General features: G+C 35.4%; 1 long non-coding RNA gene across 1 annotated transcript; it reads left to right on the top strand.

Moving 5' to 3' along the window:
* On the top strand, positions 732-13788 carry LOC110266193. Its single transcript, XR_002353211.1, has 3 exons — positions 732-743; positions 11836-11841; positions 13650-13788. It is a non-coding gene; the product is annotated as an uncharacterized LOC110266193 (long non-coding RNA).

Here is a 16099-nt window from a genome sequence, read left to right as displayed (position 1 = left end):
CCATATGTTAGGGATTCTAATTCTTCGATATCTCGTTTGTATTTCAATTTAAATCCACCTATAACTAGAGTTATGTTAATATAGATTTTGTATGACTTTAGACCACAGATAAATTTTTCTCATTGTTTAAGTGTTTTCGCTGCTGCAATTTTGTTAGAACAAATATGGTACATTTCTATGTAGAAGAACATGTTAGGTTCTCTTCCTGATCTCATTCTATTTAACATATTATCTAAGCACGTGAAACATATTTTATTTTAGTTAACCATCTAATGTCTATCTCAATTTTGCATGTCTTAACTGTTCTTTGATTTCAATCCGGTTACAACTCGTGTTATGTAACTATAGTTTCATCCGATGCAGAGACTTTGACTTGAATTTCGTGCAGTGTCCAGAAGTTGAGAAAATATTGATTAAGTTTGAACAAGGTAGGAACACAAGCCCAATTAACATGGAACCCCTTCAGACGGTCGTGTTTAACAAGTCACGCTATCACACCCCGAGTCCCAGAAGGCCTAACTTTTCACTTGGCTTGACACAGCTAGAGAAGTCACCAGCCACACCTCCCCTCATAACGGTGCATCCGAGGCTTAAGAATGTCAAGTTAGGTGAGGAGAAGGAGGAAATGGTCCAGCGTTGGATTCTAAACTCTCGCCTCAACAAAGAGGAGCCATTAGCAACCTATGGAGGTAGGCCATATCTTCAACTGACAAGGTTGGAACTGTGGACTCTAAAAGTACGTGGTTGGGTCAATAGCAACGTAAGTTATTGAAACCCATGCTTTAGTTACAAGTAATTTGTTTTTCTTGTACCCTGATTTCATGCCTATTTATTATTCTACGCAGATTATTCAATAGATGTGCAACACATTTAACGATGCCCCCGCTATGCGATTTAAACATGACTTCTATTGTGTCTCTCCAGGAATATTGGTATGACTATTATAGTCTTTTTAGCAATCTCATGATAGTTATAGCATCACTGGATACTACTTTGACAACAAAAAATGGTGATATGACAATGTAACTTGGACGCATTCCAGAATGGACCAGTTCTGGTGTATGATGGATTCGGTCCAAATTTCAGAGAGGACAACAGATTCTTTGACAAAGTGGGGGCATCCAAAAGAAAATGAGTGAGACATCATTTTATTTTATGTAGTGCAAAGTCATCCTTTTTTGGATAAGGACTTATTTGTCCGGGTTACTTGTTCTACCTAAACTGTTGGTTGTGTTGAAAAATAATAGACATTGCCTCGTTTGTTTTCTGCATTCACTTATTCAATCGTACTTCTTATATGTGAAAGGGATTGTCTAAGGTCATTTAACCGTGAATGGTAAAGAATGAAACAACTTGTGAAGTTTATGATATGTTTGTCATGCATCTTACTCCATGCAATTAATAGTTGAACTCTTTGGGATTTGTGATTTCATTTTGCAGTGGTTTATTCCAATGTATTGGAAAGGACACTAGTGGCTATATGCTTTTGACGTGGCAGGGAAAAGGCTGTTGGTAATTGATAGTCTAAAATATGAGGAACCCACTGATGAAAGGAGGAAACTAGATGCATATGCGGTAAGCTACGACACCACATGTGTGTTGTTTACTTATGCATCGATAAATAACATCAACAACTGACAAAATATGGTTGGGTATTTTACAGGGACGATTGATTGAAGACACGTCCAAAGTGGCTATCCCAACTTACGAACGTACTACGAATGGCCCAAGTATTACGTATGCCTCAGCCCTCGTGCAACCGAACGGGTAAGTATAAGTAATCGACACACCGAACAAATTTATACTTTAGCAATTGCTGTAATATTGATATCATACTGACTGGTCCCTTAATAATTATGTAGTTGGGATTGTGGCATCTTTGTCATTAAATTCATGGAGTTATGGACTGAAGATTGTAGACTACATGATTGGGATGCTGTAAGTTACTCAGTCGCTCAATTTTAGTTTTGTAATTTTTAGTTCATCTTTCTTACACAATTTGATCATCACTCTCATCATGAAAATACCACAGAGGATATGCTTCTTGCTTTGAGAGTTCAACTCATGCTGGATATTGTCATGGGAGCGCACAATGAGTCAATTGAACAGGTGCGAACTTTGTTGGAACAAAATGAGAAACGTGCGCGCCACAACCCTACAAGAAACAAGAAAAAGGAAGTCAAATCACCATTCAAAGCACCAAGTACAAGGACATTGATGGAACGGGTCAGAGAACAACCTGTGAAAAAGAACCGGAAACGGAGAAAGCACTAGTTGTACTTAGTCTTAAGACCAAAGAAACCTTTCTTTAACTTATGTGTTTATGGGTTTGGGTGTATATGTTTTTTGGCTGTTGGAGTGTTGGTAGAAGATATAGGATGAACACGTTTGGTTCCCTAACTACTCTGATTATATTTCAAGAAAATAGCTAAGCGCATAAAAGCTACTGATTAACATTAACCATTCAGTTAACGGTAGGATTAAACATCCGGTTTCCTATTGAATCGAATATCCAGGGTAAAATTCTTGTATAACATCACACACAATAATCCTTGACAATTTTATGTAAACATCTGCGTATAAGAAGAAGTAACCATCCGCTGTCGTATAGGTGTGAACTTCCAGGGTTAAAATAATACAAATATATGAATTCCAATACACACACTATATAGAATAACCATCCGGGGTACCAGGGATAATAAACATCTAATATCCTACTGAATTGAACATCCATTCTAAAATACTTGAAATTGATCACACACATACATGTTTACTATTCGAAAATAAATATATGTGAACAGCCTTAAATAAATATCCGTTACTCTATTAAATCGAACATCCACGTTAACATACTACTAAGCTGTCATCCACAATAGAACTTTTTAAAATGCTTCATTCGGCCCAAATTAGAATTCTTCATTGAAATAAATCAAGTATAGATTCTTCAATTAACTGCATACAACCTTATAAACTAATTCTTTATAACGTAATCTCACCCACTACATCTACCCCCTATAATTCATGAATGCCAATCGAAATCATATGTACATCGAGATGAAAACTAAATGCGAGCACACCCATGTCCAACATGTGCTAACTTTTGTCAAAGGAGGTTAGCAAAGACATGAAGCTACCAACTTGCTCAGGCGCATTCCGGCCAACAGCATCACCAAAGTTTGTATCTAGATATGCATTTGAATGAACCACCTGCTAAACAACACAAAAAATGACAACAATCAACTTATAGCATAGTCATATACCAAATAAGAAGTTGAAGTCAGATTGATACAAACATGTACCGGGGAAGCATTCTTGTTTTTCCTCCGACCAGGTTTCCTGAAGGACTTCTCCAGGGCAGCTCCGAGCCTCTTACTCTTTGGCCGGCCTTTTGTCGTGACCAAAGATGGGCCTTGGATGTCCACAACATCGACAACATTTGAATTTTGTGAACCAATACTAGTGTGGGTCTCCGCCACGCTCTCGGAATTCTTCTTAGCATGGTGCTTGCTCAGCTTGGCCCTTGTTTCTTCTAGAGCAGTATACAGCAATGTTGTTTCATCGTCGTCATTCACGAACTCCTGAGCAATGTTGTAAAAGTGTGCACATAATCCCCTGAATGCATTATGACTCACATCTGACCAACTGACCTGGTGACTGCTCTTGATATAAGTATGCTTGCGCTTTATTCTCTTACTCCATCGAGGGAGAACATAGCAGGTAGGTACTTTATACACTTTATACGAATGAAAAACTGTAAAACAGTGACAGCACAACACACCTGAACTCTCAAAAAGATTGTACTCACAACGAAGCTCCTGTGTGGAACGGTCAAAGTGGACGACGTACGAAACACAAAGCATAGTATCATGGACTAATTTTTCCTCTTCCACCTTCATGCATACTACTGGCCCATCTTCAGTAACTACAGATACTTGCAATCAGCCTTTTTCACAAACTCAACTTGAACATCCCTAAACATGCTAGTAGTGTACTCCTACTGAAATTGTCTCTCCATAGGCGAGCTCGTTGCACAAGGGATAACCCCCCTGGAGTCTACTGCATCATCCTCCAATTCTGAGTCTATTGCATCATCTTCCAATTCCCTCTGCTCCTTGACTCCAAGTACATGGTCGTATTCGTGAACAAATTGGACCAAGCAAGTCTTGCTGTGTAAGAATCCACCATAGAATGCGTGCATGCTCTCACTCCTTTGCGTACTCCTCATAGAAGCCCAAAATTCACCCTTGAAGAATATAGGAACCCACATGTGTCGGTCATCATAAAGATCTACAAAAAAGACGTAGTTCTTATATAAGATAGCTTTGACTGAACTTATTATTACACAATAGATAAAGCCAGGTACCGCATAATTATCCATTGAAAAGCGTAACGTAATTGTACAATAACGAACCTGACAGCCATGTGTTGTCATGTAGATTATACTCCTCTATAAATTCAAACTATTTTCCCTCGAATGACTCCTCCATCCGAGAGTTGAAAACAATGTCCCTGAGGTCAGCACACAACTCTCCGTACCAGCGATAACCTCCAAGCTTCTGCGGTAACTTCTTCATGATGTGCCAGATGCACCAACAGTGACGTGTATTGGGTAACACCTTCCTAATCACCCCGAACATGGATCTGCATTGATCGGTGATTATGCTTTGTGGAGCAGTTCCCATGCACGTCACCCATTGGCTAAAAACCCACTCATAACTTGGAATTTCCTCGTTTCCCAACAGCGCACAACCAAGGAGGGTCGACTTACCATGGTGGTTGACACCGACGAACTATGCAAACGGTAATCCATGCCTACACACATAAACAACCACAATTAAGAATTCTCAGTCACAACAGCACGGAAAGAAAATACCAAAAAAAAAACCAACAACACCACCTGATACTTGTTTGTACTGTAAGTGCTATCAAATGACACAACGTCTCCATAGTATTCATAGGAAGCCCTGCACCTTGCATCCACCCAAACTGCACTCCTAAATCTACACTCGTCATCCAATTTCACGACAAGAAGAAGTTCAGATTGATGTCCTTCATTCTCATGAAATAGTTCATCATCTCCCTAACATCTGCATTCACGTTGTTGGTTTGGAGTTTTGCTGTATTATAGTTTCTTAAAACCTTTTCTGAGAATCCCAGATTCGACGGGCCCCCAACCTCATTTGCCAAAGCTAGGAATGTCTTGTTTGGTCGAATCACAACCTCATTATTATTCTGAATCACACACTTCGCATGCATGGTCAGCTGCCTGTACTCATGGTAGTGCACTGCCTTTTTCGCCGAACATGGATGCGAGTGCCTCAACTCAACCTTGAAGAAAAGACACTCTTACTTTTCCTTATCAAATTTCACATATATTCTTGCCTTGCACCCGGCGGCTGAAATCGGGTTCTTGCGCGTTGTTGCTTTGACACGAGACCCGCGAATGCGATCCCGATTACAGTGGATAGCTTGATTAACGGGTTTCTTTGTGATCTTGTCAAATGTTGTTGTCCTTATCTTAGTTGCAAATCCAACTTTCTTTACGTAGGTAACATAAAAATCATGAGCTAGTTGCAACTTCGCAAATCGCATTCCAACGCTTGGTATTTCATCTTCCTCGAGGCAACCGTGATCCAGTAACTACATATCAGAAAAAAAACAACGCCATTAATGATGAAATCAAACATGTGGATCCTGACTGCACAAATTTAAACTAGAGTCCGAACCTCGTCACAAATATCCATCTCGTCACTTCCTACCTCAGTAACAGCCGACAATTGCGTGGCCTGCACTTCCAAGATAAACACACAAATCCAAACAAAAAAAAAAGTTAATTTCTTATTCAATATCATGTACATGAAACCTCACTAACTAGCACAAAAAATGCAAATTAAATTTATAAATCAAGTAATCCACCCTACCAATTTTAGTTTTAAAACAAAGGCATTTAAATGCTAATCATGGTATTTGAATCAATTATTTCATTTGAACTATTATACAACTATTGTGACTACTACATACTCTCTTTTATGTTGACACTGAATAGAAAATAGCTGAACATGCATTCGGTAGAACTACCATACACATAGTTCTGTCCTTGGTTTTTGAACCACTGGTTCCTATTCTTACTTTTAAGATTTGCTTTCTTTATTCATACATTGAGCATCATGCATCACTATATACATATAATCTAATCCTAACATGCAAGAAGCACATACAGGTAAAGTATCAATTGATAACTCCTGCATTTTTTCTTTTCATTATCAAAATATATCCTTCTTACATATAATACCAGTGGCTACAGCTCAAATTCAATTGATAACTCTTGCACTAACATTGTCTACATGCAACTGAATTTTAGTTATGAGGGAGTATATTCAAATTTAATGGGTATTCATAGAAGATAGTCCAACAAAGTAGTATTTTCATCCAGAGACACATCAATATGCCATGGTTATTATCGTTAATCAAATTTGCCACATATATAAGAATACCATGAATATAAAAACTTCCTAAGCTTCGTTGAATCAAGCATGTTGTTGATGCATCTGAATACCCATTAAAAACATAAAATTAAACAAGCCACTTGCATTGAGTCTAAACTTCCCATTCAACTAAAAATGACCATCCATTGAAAAGCGTTTAGTACGTAAAATGGCTCACCTTAGTCATTTGCAAAGGATCGACGATGAGAGGTTCATCCATATTTTCATTTGGATTTGATGAAAGATTATTCCCGCCGGGAGATGGAACACAAACCACCGGTTCAGCCACAATGCACTCCATTAATGAACTCCGGCGGGGTGACGAGGGTGGACTAGCAAGCACACTTGAGACCCCTTTTAATTGCGACGTTGACATCGAGCACATGAAACACACACCTGCGCGCTGCGCTCGCTTGATGTTCGTGTTGAGGAGACTCCAACGCAGATCGAACAAACTTGCGGGTAGGTGGTGCCGGACGAAGGCCTGTGCGGACTTTGACGCCGGTGGGAGGAGACTCCAACGGTGGGCGGTGACAGATGGGAAAGTAGTTTTTGATGAGAAACGGAGATGATGGAGACGATACTGTATTGAGCAACTGACGTCTTTGTTGTGATCCTATAACTGCTCCTAATCCTATTTTGTTTCAAAATTTAAATTTGAATAATTTCAAAATTAATTCATTGCCCATAAATTAATTTTAATTTGAAATTAACCCCATTGTATGCATTGTACGGCACATGTATTGGCTCCCTATACTTCCTCTTCTGGATATAATAAAATATTTATTGTTGAGAAAGATGTGTCAAAGACAGCCTTTCGATACCCAGGTGCTTTAAGTACCTATGAATGGGTGATGATGCCTTTTGGTTTAAATAATGTAGGAGAAACATATAAACATGTTATGAATGCAATTTTTCATAAATATATTGGAAAATTTATAGAGGTTTATATCGATGATGTGATGCATAAATCGAACTCCATTGATCAACATCTTGATTATTTGCGCAAAGCCTTTGATACAATGCGTCGAAAAGGATTAAAAATGAATCCCCTGAAATGTGCATTTGGTGTATCTACGGAGAATTTTTCAAGTTTTATATTTCAGAAAAAAGGAATTGCAATTGATCAAAATAAGGCTAAAACAATCTTGGAATTACCACCCCTAAAGTCAAAAAAGGAAAGTCAATCTTTTCTGGAAAAAGTCAAATTAAAAGAATATGTATGAACTTAGGAACATCAAGAGGAATTTGATTCGATCAAGGCTTACCTTTCTAATGCACCTAGCATGGCTATAGTTCGTCCTTTAGAGCCTTTGAAATTGTATGGTGCAGCTTCGACAAATACAATTGGATGTATGCTAGCGCAGGATGATGAAGCAAAGAATGAAAGAGCTATTTATTATTTAAGTAGGGTTTTGTCTGATATTGAGACAAGATATTCTCCAATCGAGAAGTTGTGTCTCTCCCTTTATTATGCTTGTACAAAGCTTAAATGTTACATGATAGCCAAAACCATCAGGGTTATTGCACAAACAGACTTTGTTAAATATATGTTATCTTATCTAATTTTGCGTGGTCGAATTGGCAAATCGATGCTTGTCTTGATAGAATTTTATTTACAGTATGTCCCTACTAGGGCAGTTAAAGGTTAAGTCATTGCAGATTTCTTGGTCAATCAACTAGATAATCTTAATGACTAGGGGACAAATATTGTTGAAGTCAAACCTTGAAAATTGTATTTCGATGGATCAAAGTATAAAGATGGTGCTGGTGTTGGCATTTTGATTATGTCCTCAAAAGGAGTCCATCAAAAGTTTTGTTTGAATTAAAATATCCATGTTTGAATAATGTGGCTGAGTATGAGGCTTTGATATTGGGTTGGAAATATTGATTACCAAGGGGGCACAAGATGTTCAGATTTTAGGAGTTTCTCAATTAGTTTTAAAGAAGTTATCGAAAGAAGTTAAGTGTACAAGTGAGGTGTTGCAAAAATATTTGTCAACAGCATGAAAATTATTCGTCTTGTTTCGAAAAGTATCACTAATACATATTTTGAGAATTTGAAATGAAGTGACAAATGAATTAGCTCATACTATTTTAAAATATAAAATTTCTCATAGAAATTTAGAGAATTTGACAATGGTGCAACAAATTCTTGTGCCTATCGAAGAATGAGAAATCTTGGTGATTGACGAGTAGGATGATGATGATTGAAAAAAACTTATTGCTAAGTATTTAAAAAATCCTAATGTTCAGGTTGATTGAAAAACAAAATTAAGGGCAATGAATTTTTTTAATGATAGGGGAGGAATTATATTAAAAAAGGTGTCGAAGGAAGCCTAATGAGATGTTTAGGCAAGTCTAAAGCAGCAGTTGCTCTTGGAGAAGTTCATGAGGATATTTGTGGAGCACATCAAGCAGGTAAAAGAATGGAATGGGTATTATGGCGTGATCAGGTGTTTTGGTCGATAATGATTAAAGACTGCATCGAATATGCAAAAAAATGCCAAGAATGTCAAAAGCATGGTGTAATATAATAAATACCTACCTCCGAATTGCATTCGATCATTAAACCCTGGTCATTTAGAGGTTGTGCTTTAGACTTGATTGGTATGATTCATCCTCCATCATCGAAAAATCATAATTTTATTTTGGTAGCAATAGATTATTTTACTAAGTGGATAGAAGCTATTCCTTTAAAAGAAGTCAGTCAAAATAAAATTATCGATTTTATTGAGAAAAATATAATCCATCGTTTTGGAATTTCTCAAACTTTAAGTACTGATCAAGGTACCATGCTTACTGGTCAATGCATAAATAATTTTGAAGCATTGAGGAATATAAAAATGATAACTTCGACCCCATATTATGCACAAGCAAAAGGTCAAGTTGAGGCCGCAAATAAAATTTTGATTAATTTAATTAAAAAGTAAATCGATAAGAAACCACGTACTTGGCACAAGACATTAAGTCAAGTTTTATGGGCTTATCAGAATTCTTCGAGAGGATCGACAATACGTCTCCTTACAAATTGGTTTATGGCCATGATGTCGTGTTGTCTTTAGAAATTAATCTTAATACTATGCGGGTGATGAAACAAGATGATTTGCCAATTGAAGATTATTAGAATGCTATGTTTGATGAATTAAATAATTTAGATGGTGAGCATATCCTGGAACTTGATAATCTTATTCGTCAAAAGGAGAGTATGGCTCGTGTTTATAATCGACGTGTAAAGGAAAAAGTTTTTCATATTGGTGAGTTAGTTTTAAAAACAATTCTTCCATTAGGAAAAAAATCGAGTCGAGGGTTTTTTGAAAGTGGTCCCCAAATTGGGAGGGACCTTATCAAGTAATCAAGTTGTATTCAAAAAATGCTTATAAAAACAAACATATTGATATTGGTGTCGAAATTAAATCGATCAATAGAAAATATTCAAAACAATATTGATGTCTAAAGGATAATATTTGAAATAAAGAACAAAGTATCGATAGCATAAAGATAATAAAGGGTAAGTAAGTGAAAATAAAATACAAAGAAACTTGGCACTCCAAGTCTTCATAGATAAGGCTCCAAAAGTTCTTCTATTTCGAATGTGAGATGCACTATTTCCTCATCAATCGAGTTGTAGACAACAACTTCTTCATGCTCTTCAAGTTGTAACTTTTTGTATTTCCTCCTGATTTCATCTCGAGTGCTCTCCATTTTGCATAGTTCTCGATTGAGGTCTCTTTTCTTTTTATCATCTTTGAGGAAAAGTCCTTGCAACGGAGCTTCGTCTGCGCAAACTTGGGCAAGTTCCTTTTCAAGCTCTTTCCTTCGTCGAGCTAATTGTTCGAGAGCACTGGCTGCGTGGGCAACATTTGCTTTATATTTGTTGTAAGTTTTTTGTGTTGATACAAATGAAGCTTCAAGTTATTCAGATTATGTCTCGATTTTCGCCATGCCTTTCTTATTGTCGGTGAGCTTGTTGTGAGAAATAAATAAGCTATTATCAATTTTCTTGAATTTCTTCACTTACTCGGAGAAGTAGATAGGTACTCGATACTCAAGAGTTGTGCTCAGAATGTCAGAGAACAAAGTATTCAGATCATCTCAATTTTTCCATTCATCAATGGTGTGCTTTGAAAGATGAAGAAGCATCTTTAAACTTTCAAGGGTCTGGGGTGTTAACTCTTTCAAAAATTCAAATTCAGGTGATTTGTTGGTGGATGGAAATCGAGAAGCCACTTCTATTTTGTAAGATAAACTTGAAATAGTAGAAGGATTTCTTCTAAATTGGCTTCTTATGGGCTAGAATCTTTGTCTAGTGCAGATTGTTTGCATTCTTGTTGTGGATTGGTACCAAGATCAACTCCATCAACAATGTTGTATGTATCATTAGCTTGTGTATCAACATTGGAACCACTTTATTGTCTTCCCTATGTTCTTTAATTGGACTATTTTCCATGGATCTTTTCAGGAAAAGGTTCTTTTCGATGGTCTGACCTTTCGAAGGACTTCCTTTGTCTTGTTGATCTTTGAAGTTAATTTCTTTGACATGTCTTCCTTTGTCCTGTTGATCTTTGAAGTCAGTTTCTTCGACAGGTTGACTAACCTCTTTCTCATCATGTAAATAATACGATAAGATATGTCCACTTGATGAGAAAGATGTTGGAAGTTCTTTTTTCTACTGTTCAAAAGATTTGGTTTTGATTGGTGTTATGTTCAAAACCGAGGATAGTTTATGAGAGGATTTTTTTTACCTGTAATGATTTTAGTTACTTGGTTTGAGAATTGGTCTCGAAATTATAACAAATATGTTTTGTAAATGGAAATTGTAAGAACCGTTGAAATACCTTAGCTTCTCGAGGATGAGAGCTTGATGAGTGTGATGAGCTTGATAAATTGTCAGAATTTGAGCAGTTTGAGGTAGTAGAGGATTCATTGGAATTGCTAGGAGTCCCTCTTGAAGATGAATTGATGGATTTATCAGTAGATTCTGGAATGGAAAAGTCTCCTAAATGGAAGTATGTCAAATGTATGTAAAGAGAATGGATTGTTGTTGAAAGCAAGTAGTACTTATATTTGCATAAAATATGAATTTAAAGTTGTTCTAGATACCTTGCTGGTTTGAGAAACTTTTGGCGAGACTTTATGCATCTTTTTTCCCTTCTGGCGTGTGATGACATAACCTTTCTTTTTAAGAGTTTCGAAGTTAGTACTTCGATGATGCCTAGAAAGGATTTTATAAGTCCCTTGGAGATATCCTCTAGTGATCAATCATAGTGGGAGTAATAGTTCTTCCACCATTCGACGAAGGACTTAGTAACATAACTACTACAAATAAAAGAGAGAGGGAAGTAGCTAGTTTGATGTTCGATTTCTTTCTTCCTTTTAAAGTTTATCTGGCAGAGAGGAGGAGTCTTGCTTGGGAATGGTGCTAGAATAGCTTGAGACAAATCCATTTGTCTTGCTTCATAATGGGTAGCATGAAGAGTGACTCAGAATTGGTCTTTCTTGTATTTAGGAATGCATGTTGGTATCAGTTAAATAGTGAAAAAGTTTGATCACATTTCATCATTCAGACGTTGTCCGTCTGTATCTTCGTCTTTTTGAAGTACGGGACGTCGAAACCAAGTTACTCCAAATTTGCGGTCAACGAAGGGAGAAAAATTTAAGTTTCCATTTTGGAAACTAGTGCTCGAGTGAAGTTTTGAAAATACTTCCCAAAAGAGCTCATTGGTGGAATGTGAATGAGTGAATTTTGGTTGCATCTAAAGGAGCCACTCCTTTATGTTTCATGTGCTTTTCGAAGACAGCGTTTAGCTAAAGTTGTAGTAACTAGAGAGGTCCTCTAGCACTAACAAAAGATTTGCTTTGAAGGCTATCAACCATCTGCCCTAGCTCATCATAAAGATTTCCTAATAGTAATTTGGCTAGGTTGAGTTTGTGTTTCTCATGAATAAGAGAAGCCATTGTAATGTATAGTTTTTGTGTCGAAACACTTCTTGAGCAAAAAACTATAGCTTTGAGCCAGTAGTATAAGAAGACGACATGTTCATCCTCTGTGATTGGGCTATTATCTTCTCCCATGTTTTCCTTGATAAATTCTCCATAAGAGCATTTTTCAACAATGTTATACTTGTGCTCAGGTTTCATGTCGAAAGTAAGCACAAGACTAATTGGTGAGAGCCCGATGATGGCTACTACATCAAAGAGTATGAGTCCAACCATACCACATGGTAAATGAAAGTTGTTAGTGATTTTATTCTAAAAATATAATGCAGCACCAATCATCCAATGGGATGTTGAAGGTTGAAAATGTGAGAGTCGAAGAAGATCATAAATTCCTTGAAATTTCCATCGTTCTTCTTGGAGGGTTCGAGTCTTTTAAACCAGGAAAAAAAGTTCACATTCTTGAAAGTGATTTTTGGATTGTTGCGGCATGGTCGAGCATGGTCGACAAAGGGAGCTACGAATAGATCTTGTTTAATTAGTAAGTCTTGGCCTTTGCAACTAGAAAAATAGTGAGAGACTTTCTTTACTTGTTCAAGAGAATTCAGGGGACTAAGAAAACAATGAAGTTCATTTTCAACGGAGAAAGGGAAAAAGACTTTTTTTTCATTCTCAGTATCGATCGGATCTTCGATGACGGTATCTGTTGTATTTAAAAGGATCTTTAAGTTTGATTGTTCAATAACCCTTATGGTTGTCTGTTCTTTTTCTTATTCTGATGTTTGTTTTTCTTTGGCTTTTGCTGAAACAGTCGCGAGAGAAGTTGAGGCATCCATTTTTGTACAGTTTGAATAGAAATGAATTTAATCACTAGTTTTCTGAATTTAATAAAAATGAAAAAAAATTGCATGATATTGTGCGAATCCCAAAGATTAGGTATTTTTATGAATAAGAATTTTAACAAAAACTGGTGAAGGAAATATAAGTGTTTAAAATAACATGAGATTAAGATGAGCCGATGAGGTGGAATGTACCAAGAAAACGCAGAAGAATAGTAAAATTTGAAGTTTAGAGATCTTCGCGATAATGATGATGGAAGGAGAAGGTGAAAAGGAGAAATGTTGAAGGTAATTGGTTTTGGAAACTTTTGAATCTAGAAGGAGAAGGAGTTTTTTATTAAATATATAATTCTGAAAAATTGAAGTGCAGAAGAGAGAGAGAAGAGAGTAATTAGGGTTTGTTTGGGTGAACTTCTAGGAAAAGATCTTTTTCCGAGTTATCTTTTTTTAAAAGATCTTATGGAAAAGTAAAAGTAATTTTATGTTTGGATATCTCATACAAAAAGATCTTTTTATCTATCAATTATGTTTGGGTATAACAATATAAAAGTATTTTTTGTTTATTTATTATATGAAAAATATCTTTTTTTAAGGAAAAAAGATCTTTTAAAAAAATATGTAAATTACAACTTCTCAAAAAAGATGTTTTTTTTTTTATTTTTCTAGTGCTTTTACTTTTACTACTAGAAATTTGTCAAACACGCTAAAAAATAAAAAAAAAGATCTTTTTTCAATAAAAAAAGATATTTTTTATCAAAATAATGGCGCCCAAACAAGCACTCAATTCGTGACATGCGGATGTGCGTAATTAATGGGATTATGCTAATAGAGATGGTTATCAAATATGTGAATGGACTTTCTCTCTTCACTATTTGTTTATCTCAAATTTAAGATAAATCTTATTCAGGATTAATTATTTCATCTTTAAAAAGATTTCGACGATAATAATAATCCTAAGGGACAATTTGTTAGTCGAAGAAATTTGTGAATTGAAATGTTGTTGGTCGAACTTGCAAGGATGTTAGCTCGGAAAATAGGTGTCGATAGAAAGGGGTCACGATCTGCCATAGCTTGTCGAAGAATGAGGTTGACAGACAACGTATTAAGATTGATGGTGTATTGCACAAGGGTAGTTACTTAGCTTTGCACTTGGCAGGAACAGTTATTTTTTCGGACTTCTCAGAGGTGACATTTGACAGCAGAAAATTGGTCGAATTGGTCACAAATATATTATATATTATCAATTTTATAATCAAACTATGCTATATGTCATTCTCTCATTATAAATAAAATCTATTTTTTTTTTCTAAAATTAGAGTATTCTGTACCTTTTTTTTTCTTTCTCAATCTCTCTCTTTCATTCACTCACTATATTTCTCTTATATATCATTATTATCAATGACTAATTAATCTATTGTTTATATCTAATTTTGCAACAAAAAATTATCAGATACCATCTCCTGATTATAATTGGATTACAATATTTCTCGCTTTTTTTCTGAACTTGCAAATTCACTTCTTATAATTCTCCATCCAATTTAATCTCACTGCTCTTTCAAGGGCAACATCTAATTTCTCTCCTCAGTCATCCCCTAGCTTAATTCTTTAGTTCCTTCTCTTCGTTTCAACATTTATCACTTCTCACCTCCTTTCTTATATTGGTTGATATGCTTTTTTACTTTCAGCATGTGTGTTTTTCTTTTTCAATGTCCGATGAACATGAAAGAAATATGGTCAGTGACTATGAATTTAGTGCTTTGTCGGTAATTCGTTTAACTTATTATTATAGTGGGTGATTGATTCAACTTATTGTAGTGATTGATGAATTATTGTTTTATTTTTTTTTCCTGCATATTACATGTTTGAATTTTGATGGAATGTTTTATGTTATATATAAACTTATTTATTATATTTTTTAGTATTATTTATTTACGTGTCATATGTTTGATGAATTGTTTTACAAAATTAAAAATTTTTTTCCTCTCTCTTTCTATCTTTCTCATTCATTTATTCCTTTTATCTTTTTTATATATCATTATCAATTAGAATTGGCAATTTAGGAAATGAATCCTCTCAATTTTTTTTAACATTTGAGAGAATAAAGTGTGATCTCTTACCATTAATTTTATAAGTAGGACAAAAAATAAAAATGAGAGAGAAAGCAAGAGTTTTTTTTCTACTAGAGAGGATCCACTCCCGACAATTCATATCCTACTCGCGGATACTCAATCCAGTCCAATCCATTCAGGTAGGGTAGGCTACCCGACCCGTTCCATACCCCATATAACACATATTTTATAAAAATTAGATATATAGAGAAGGAGGTGAGAGTTGAACCCACAACCTTCCTCATATAATAACTTATAATAAATGAACAACCACTAAACTAGTTAGTTAATTTAGTAATTTAAAACGTTAATTTTTTATTTTTTATTTTATTAATATATATAAAATTCGAAATAATTAAATTTTATATTTATTTTTAAAAAATTGATATTTTTGCGGGTAGGGTAGCATAGGATAGGGTTTAGAACTTTAGAATACGGTGGGGTTAGAGTTGAGAGATTTTCAACCCACGGGTAGGGTAGGGTAGGGTAAAGTTTTAATGAAATTTTTAACCCGTGAGTAGGGTTAGAGTAGAGTCCAATTCCTATCGTACCCTACTCATTGTCAGCCCTATTATCAATGATTAATTATAAATAGAAAGCATAAAAATTAATTATTTCTATTTGTACAACAGACTTAATATCTAATTAAATATAAAAGTATACACGTTAAATTCTTTCAAATTTTAGATAACGAATGATAAAATTAATTATTAGTAAAAAATTAAACTCT

This window comes from Arachis ipaensis, chromosome B09 (assembly GCF_000816755.2).
Source record: "Arachis ipaensis cultivar K30076 chromosome B09, Araip1.1, whole genome shotgun sequence".
Taxonomy (NCBI): domain Eukaryota; kingdom Viridiplantae; phylum Streptophyta; class Magnoliopsida; order Fabales; family Fabaceae; genus Arachis; species Arachis ipaensis.
Note: the sequence above shows the minus strand (reverse complement) of the source record. Positions and strands in the feature narration are given on the sequence as shown.